Below are 7,280 nucleotides of genomic sequence, written 5' to 3'. Positions count from 1 at the left end.
ATCAACTTCACCAAAGTTAATATGAAGGAGAAAATCCTGCAAGCAATTTCTTTTCTACTCAAAGGTGCGAAGCCCCATGAGCTTTGGGGAAATTGTATGTTAAACTGGGGACAGAAAACAAAGATGTTCCCATAGGCATAACTTCTACGATGCAGAAGCTGATCTTACATGAGGTATTCAACTTCATAGTTTGATCACTTCCAGAAAAAAAGAGTATTTCTTATTTTTTATTCTTCTGATGGTATATAAAGTATATTAAGACCTAAGTAGAGAGGACATTAAGTAAATGTATCAATGTTTACAAATCTAAAAATATATTATTCATTCAAAATAAGTATTGAACAACTCTGTGTATTATTAACTGCTTTTGTACATGAAACACAGAAGTGAACGATGACTATGTGAAATGATATTGCAGAATTTATCCATAAATTTTATCCCTGAGGATGTTTATGAATAACTAAAACTTATATACAACTTCAGACTTGAACCAGATAACACACACCATTCAGCCCCACCTTTACTAAATGCAAAAATTTCTTCTACTTCTATTTTTATAAAATAGAGGTGAGAACACTCAGATCCTTAGATGAATTATATCTTGACTGTGGACAAAGGCTACTAGTGACAATATTCTTATTCAGAGAAATTATTGCACAAGGAAATAATGATTTTAAACAATAAGTAATTGTACCATTTATTTCATTAAATTCTTGCAAACTTTATTCAGCCAATCAGCATGAAAATTATCATTAATAATTGATCACTCACATGGTGAAATAGTTTAGTTCACTTATTAAACAAGTTTTCTCATCAAGACAACCTTCACTTCACTTTCCTTTTATCCTGTAAATTTTGTCCATTGCCATTCAGTTTCCATCTTCAAAGAGATATTTTAGACTACTTGAAGCCAGATACCCAAATCCTGATACTCTTCATTAGAAACATGGTTAAGAACATTTTCAAAGGAGTGTTCTTTCTTGTTGCAAGTGATAAAATATAGATCTTATTTATATTCACCTCCCCCACTAGTTCAAGACCCATAAGTCTTGAGTCTCTCGCTCAGATGTCTCAGTAATTGTAATCACAATGATACAAACCTCACGTTGTCTCCAAACTCCAAATTTTTCCATTGATTTCCCAAATGTAGACTTTATTTATGATTCATTACTAATGAGAAGTGCTTGTTAATAATTTTCACACTTATTGGATTAGAAAGCTTTCCCTTGGCAAAATTTATCTTTTTAATAATGTTAACAACAGTAACAAATATTCTTGAAAATCTGTAAAATGATTAAAAGATATTTACTGTAAGCCAGATATGTGTGATGGGCCCAGAGAACCTAGCCTCAAGAGGTCCTGAAAAAATGTGCCTGTTGTAGCTCGATTATAATGTTGTCATATATAGGGTGTCCACAAAGCTTTTTGTACAATTTACTACGTTGAAGTATTTAAAACTGCACACAAATCTTATGTCCACCCAGCACATTTATGGAGACAGGAATTACATATAAAACCCTAAATCACGGTGGGGAAAAGAGACATTGGTTTGATCTGAAAGGGCTGGATATCTCAATACAGAAACGTACAGGGTATGAGTGGGTCTCTGATTGGGTCTCTGATTTGTAGTTGGCTAAAGAAGTGAAGCTTTGTCTAAATATAAGCTTTAACAAAATATAAGAAAGTCTGTTAATCAGAGACAATCCGCTAGACATTTATCAAAACTCATATGATATACTTAGTAAATTGATAGTCTGCCAGTGTGAATTAAGTTTTGTCTTGAGAACCTTATCCCTGTTCATGATTTAGCATCTTACTGTTACCAAGATCATCTCCAAGAAGGGAGAGGGGTGGGCATAAAGGGGCATGTCTGACCTCCCTTCTCATGGCCAGAAACACACACACTGGCTGATGAAACAGGACATGAATATAAAGAGAAAAAATGGTTTTGAGTGCTATTGTGAATGGTTTCCTGTTTTAGAAGTTTGGATTTAATAATGTTTCTCTATAAAGTGCCAACATGATCTCATATTTTCTGAAAAATAATTAGCTTGTTTCTATTTTGCAATATCATGATGGACCTGAGTTAGGATTGACTCTAAAAGTATCTGTTAGAATGTTTTGAAAAGTCAGGTTAGATAATTTGCAAAAGAAACTGAACAAATGTCCAGCAACTCATAAGACAAGATTTTTACCTTCACTAATAATCAATATAACAATGTAGATTAAAGGAATAACAATGCATACATTTTGTCTAGCATGTCAGAAAATTTCATATAGGCAAATGTGAAAGAAAAAGACTAGTTAGTTATACTTTTGTGGATATAAACTTATTTAACAGTTTTGAGAGGAAATTTGACAATAACTACGTATGAAAAATGAATATATTTGGCCTAGAAATTTAATTTGAGCTCTTTCTCCTATAGAAGTACACTCACAAATGACAAATAGAAATATAAAAAGTCTAAAAGCTCATCAAATGGGTAGCTAATACATTATATCACATTCCCATTATATCTGTGGTCCCAACCCTTTTCCCAATCCTTGGGTGGCAGACAAGTATTGGTTGTTGGCCCTTTAAGGAACAAGGCCACAAAGCAGGAGGTGAGCAGGAGGCATGTGAGGGAAGCTTTGCCTGTATTTACAGCTGCTCCCCATTGCTTGCATCCCCACCTGAGCTCTGCTTTGCATCAGATCAGCAATGGCATTAGATTCTCCTAGTAGCACAAGCCATACTATAAATTGTGCCTGCCAAGGATCTAGGTTGAGTGCACTTCTGAGAATCTAAAGCTTGCTTGACCTGAGGTGGAGCTGCAGTGGTGATGCTAGTCTGGGTGTGGTGATGCTAGCTGCAGGAAAACAAGCTCTGGGATCCCACTGATTTTGCAGTATGGTGAGTTGTATAATCATTTAATTATATGCTGCAATTTAATAATAATAGATACAAAATGTACAATAAATGTAATATACTTAAATCATCCCTAAACTATCCTCCACGTCCATTAAAAATCGTCTCCATGAAACAGGTACCTGATGACAAAAAGCTTGGGGACTTTTATACTTTATATATTGCCTTGTATAATATGAAGTAGCTTTGGAAAACTCAGAGGACTGATTTCTGTATCGTCACAGAAAAACATCTTTGATAAATTCTTGAGAGAAAAACACAAGGTATACAATGATAGTCTGATGTCATGTACCAAGTTATGTTAATAAATTTAACTTTTATTTAGAAAAAAAAATCAAGACACAATTTTATTATATTACCAGTAAAGGAAAGAACTGCACATATTTGTCTTAACAATTTTGAAGTTATTTTATATGTAACGTAGCTGAATAATTTCTAAAATGTTGTTATATCTAAGCATAGCTCCTATTTATACATTTTAATTCCAGCTTGCTTTCTAGCCAGTAAAGGAGGAAATTTCTCAGACCCACTATGTTGTGTTAAAATGATAATACATTGTCTCTCCTGTACTAAAGGATACTCTTAAGATATGTAATGACAATGATATGTGCCCTCCTTTTTAAGATCCCTTGGAACTAAAATATATTTAAGCTTCTTGCCTAGGGTAGTTGGGAACTCTCAAGACTATTTTAATCTCAGTGGAATTTTCTAGGTGACCTAGGTGACTCTCTTTTATTGTTTAGTGAAGCATCTTAAATCATCTCTTTGAACTAAGACTGAACTCCTCCACCCTGAGCCATGGAGTTTGGCTTACAAAGAAAAATGGTCCTGCCAACAGATACATCTGAAAGTAAAAAAGCCATTCCTCAGGCAATGAGTGAAGCATTTCAGAGATAAGTAATAGCAACTACCAATGTAGCCCTGAGAACTTCCATTCAAGCAAATTGATGTAATAATAACCATTTTCCCAGGCTGAGGGGACTAACACAAATTTCCAGTGTTGCTAAATTAGAATGTGTGAGATTTGGAGATTAAATTGGTGGAAAAGCAATAATATTGTAAAGTTTAATGGTAAATTTTATACATGTTCTCTTGCAAGTAGTAATTATTGTATTCGCCAACAATTTAAGTACTATTTATTAATGCTGTAAGTGCATATAATATTTAAACATATATCCCCTTAAATTTCAGAGCCTCTCAAATTTTAGATTGTGGGTTTTGTTTTAATGACTTTTCCATAAATCCTAAAATCAGGATCTCATAAATACGTTTGCAAACATTTATTAAATTTAACTGAATTAGCACATTCTGCTATTAGCTTCAGAACCATGGAGTATACCATACTCTTCAGGAAACTTTAGAGAGGTTTTTAAATTTTTTTAAATTAAAATTTTTTTTCTTTCCCAATAAGCAAAAGAGCTTTACCCAATATAAACCTTGAGCTTATGCCTACTGGTGATATTTTTGATCTCCTTTATAAATTCTGAAACATTCAAATGAGGATTTGTGCTTTGGAACCATGGCCATTCAAAATCAAATTTAAATTTTCAGAATTAAAATAAATATAGACTTGATCTTAGTGAGTAACTGTTCAGCTAGTATTCTGAGACTATTCAATCTTGAATTAATAATTCTAGATGGCTATATTTTTTAATTCACGTCTTTAAAGATTCTATAATTTTATAGATGTTCCTTTATGTAGGAAATGTATTTGTCTTTCCCCAAATAATGATTCTCATAATTTTTCTTAAGTAACAACTTAACAGGGAATCTTTCCCCTATATCTAAAGTTAAAATAAATAGAGTGGTCAAGATACAGATATAAATTTGTTATATACCTCTAAATTATATCTTAGTACAGTAACTTTATAAGTGGTAATGCTGCTGTGTAAGCCATAATCATTGGTGTTCTTTCACAATGTTGGTTTGTTTTATTTCTCACTTATGTTTGATAAAATCTTTAGTAAATCAAAGTGAGTGACACTTTTTCAAAAATTTATGTAAGAACTTGTCTGCCAGCTGGATTTTTAATGCACATACACACATACCTGTAGAAATATGCACACACAGAGACATAATGTGCTCACTATTCAAATACAATTTAGATGTATATTGTTTTATATTTAATATTTTTATCTATTGCTTCATCTGTTCTCTTAGAAACTCAAGTACTATGATCTACTAAATATGTACTGATTTCACCACCGGAAATCAGTGGAGATAGACCAGGCACCAAAGTGCTTTTCAACTAATTTTTCCTAAAACTTTCCTTCTTTCTTTCCTTTCTCCTTCTATCGCCCCCCACTTTCCATTTCTGTCTTTCTTTCTTCCTTTTTCCTGTATATCCATCTGTTTCTTATCTTCTAGATACATCAGTTCATTTATGCTGTCAGATTATATTATCTAAACATATGTTGAAGATACTATTATTCACCAGGAACATTGACTCCATAAAATATAATCTTACATTTTTACGGTGCTCTCACAAACATAAATAATACACGTAAAGGCTTAGACAAATAGGTAGAGAGATAGATATGTGTATATATAATCTCATTCATATTTATACAATTTGCTTATATTAAATACTATTCAATTTATGCTCTGATTTTAATAAAAATTATACATATAGTTTTAATATGAGAGGTAGAACTATACAATGTAAGATTTTACTGTTCTAAAAAAAATTTGCAATTTTCTCAATGAATAGTGTGTTTTCTAGTGAAGCTAATAAGGATTTTATTTTATAATGTTTACAGTTCACTTAGGGACATAGTTGTATTGAACTGAAGACTGTGAAAGCTCAAAACCAAATACTAATTAATTTTTGGCAGTATGCTATGTGCCGTATTGGTACCATTTAAATGTAGTACTATTATTAAAAATTTGGTACCATTAAAATGTAGTACTATCATTAAAATTGTATTAAAAGAAAATAAGATTTAGTGAAATCAAGAAACTTTCTTCAATCATTCTTAACTAAGTGAATCACTTACACAAAATAATTTTTTTCTGGGTGATAGAAACATCATGATAAATCCATATTTAATTTTAAAACAAATTTCCAACCTATTTTCAAATTAGGCTGTATAGTTCTGTATTTCATCATCATTGTACACACATATCTCATTTCATTGTGCTTTGCTTTACTGTGCTTCATGAATAATTCATTTTATGTAAATGTGCAGTTTGTGTAACTCTGCGTCAAGCAAGTCGAGGGCACACCATTTTTCCAACAACATGAGCCAACATCACGTCTCTGTGTCATATTTTAGTAATTATCGCAATGTTTCAAATTTCATTATTATTATTATTATTATATATAATTATTATAATTGTTTAGGGTACCACAAACTAGGGCACATGTTCTGGTCCAAACAAGCAGCCATTCCCCCATCTATCTTCCTCTCTTTGGACTTTCTAATTCCCTGAAACATAACAATATCAAAATGAATAAGTCTACAATGGCCTTTAAGTATTCAAGTGAAAGGATGAGTTACACATTTCTCAATTTAATCAAAAGTAAGAAATGATTCAGCTTATTGAAGAAGTCATGACAAAAGTAAAAAATAGCTAAAAGCTGACCTTTTGTACCAAACAGCCAAGTTGTGAATTCAAATAAATTATTCTAAGAGGAAATTTAACAATGTTACCTATGGTACACTGAATGATGAGAAAATAAAACAGTATTATTTCTGACATGGAGAAGAGTTTAGTGGTCTGGAGAGAACATCAAACCAGCCACAACATTCCCTTAAGCCAATGGGCCCCAACTCTTTTTAATTCTGGGAAGACCAAAATAATTGAAGAATAAGTATGAACCTAATAGGGGTTGGTTCATGGTGTTTCAGGAAACAAGCCACCTCCATAGCATGAAAGTGCAAAGTGAAGCAGTGAATGCTAAGGTAGAAGCTGGAGTAAGATGTCCAGAAGATCTAGCTAATAGTGTCGATGAAGCTGGAGTAAGATGTCCAGAAGATCTAGCTAATAGTGTTGATGAAGGGGGTTGTAGTAAACAGCAGATTTTACGTGTAGGTAATATAGCCTTTTATTGGAATAAGATGTCAGTTAGGACTTTCATAGCCAGACAGCAAAAGTCAAAACTTTAAAGTACAGAGTGTCTTTTTAGCAGCTAAGGCATCTGGTAAACTTAGGTTGAAGCCAATGCTCATTTACCATCCTGAAAATCCTAGTATCTTTAATAATTATTCTAAATCTACCCTACTTGTACTCTATAAATAGAACAATAAACTTAGATGACAATATATCTCTTTATAGCATGGTTTGTTGAATATTTTAAAACTGCTTTTGAGACCTACTGCTCTGGAAAAAAATATTATTTCTTCTAAAAAATTACTGTGCATTGCAAGGC

The sequence above is a fragment of the Nycticebus coucang genome, chromosome 14 (assembly GCF_027406575.1).
Source record: "Nycticebus coucang isolate mNycCou1 chromosome 14, mNycCou1.pri, whole genome shotgun sequence".
NCBI lineage: Eukaryota > Metazoa > Chordata > Mammalia > Primates > Lorisidae > Nycticebus > Nycticebus coucang.
This window is presented reverse-complemented; position numbering follows the sequence as displayed.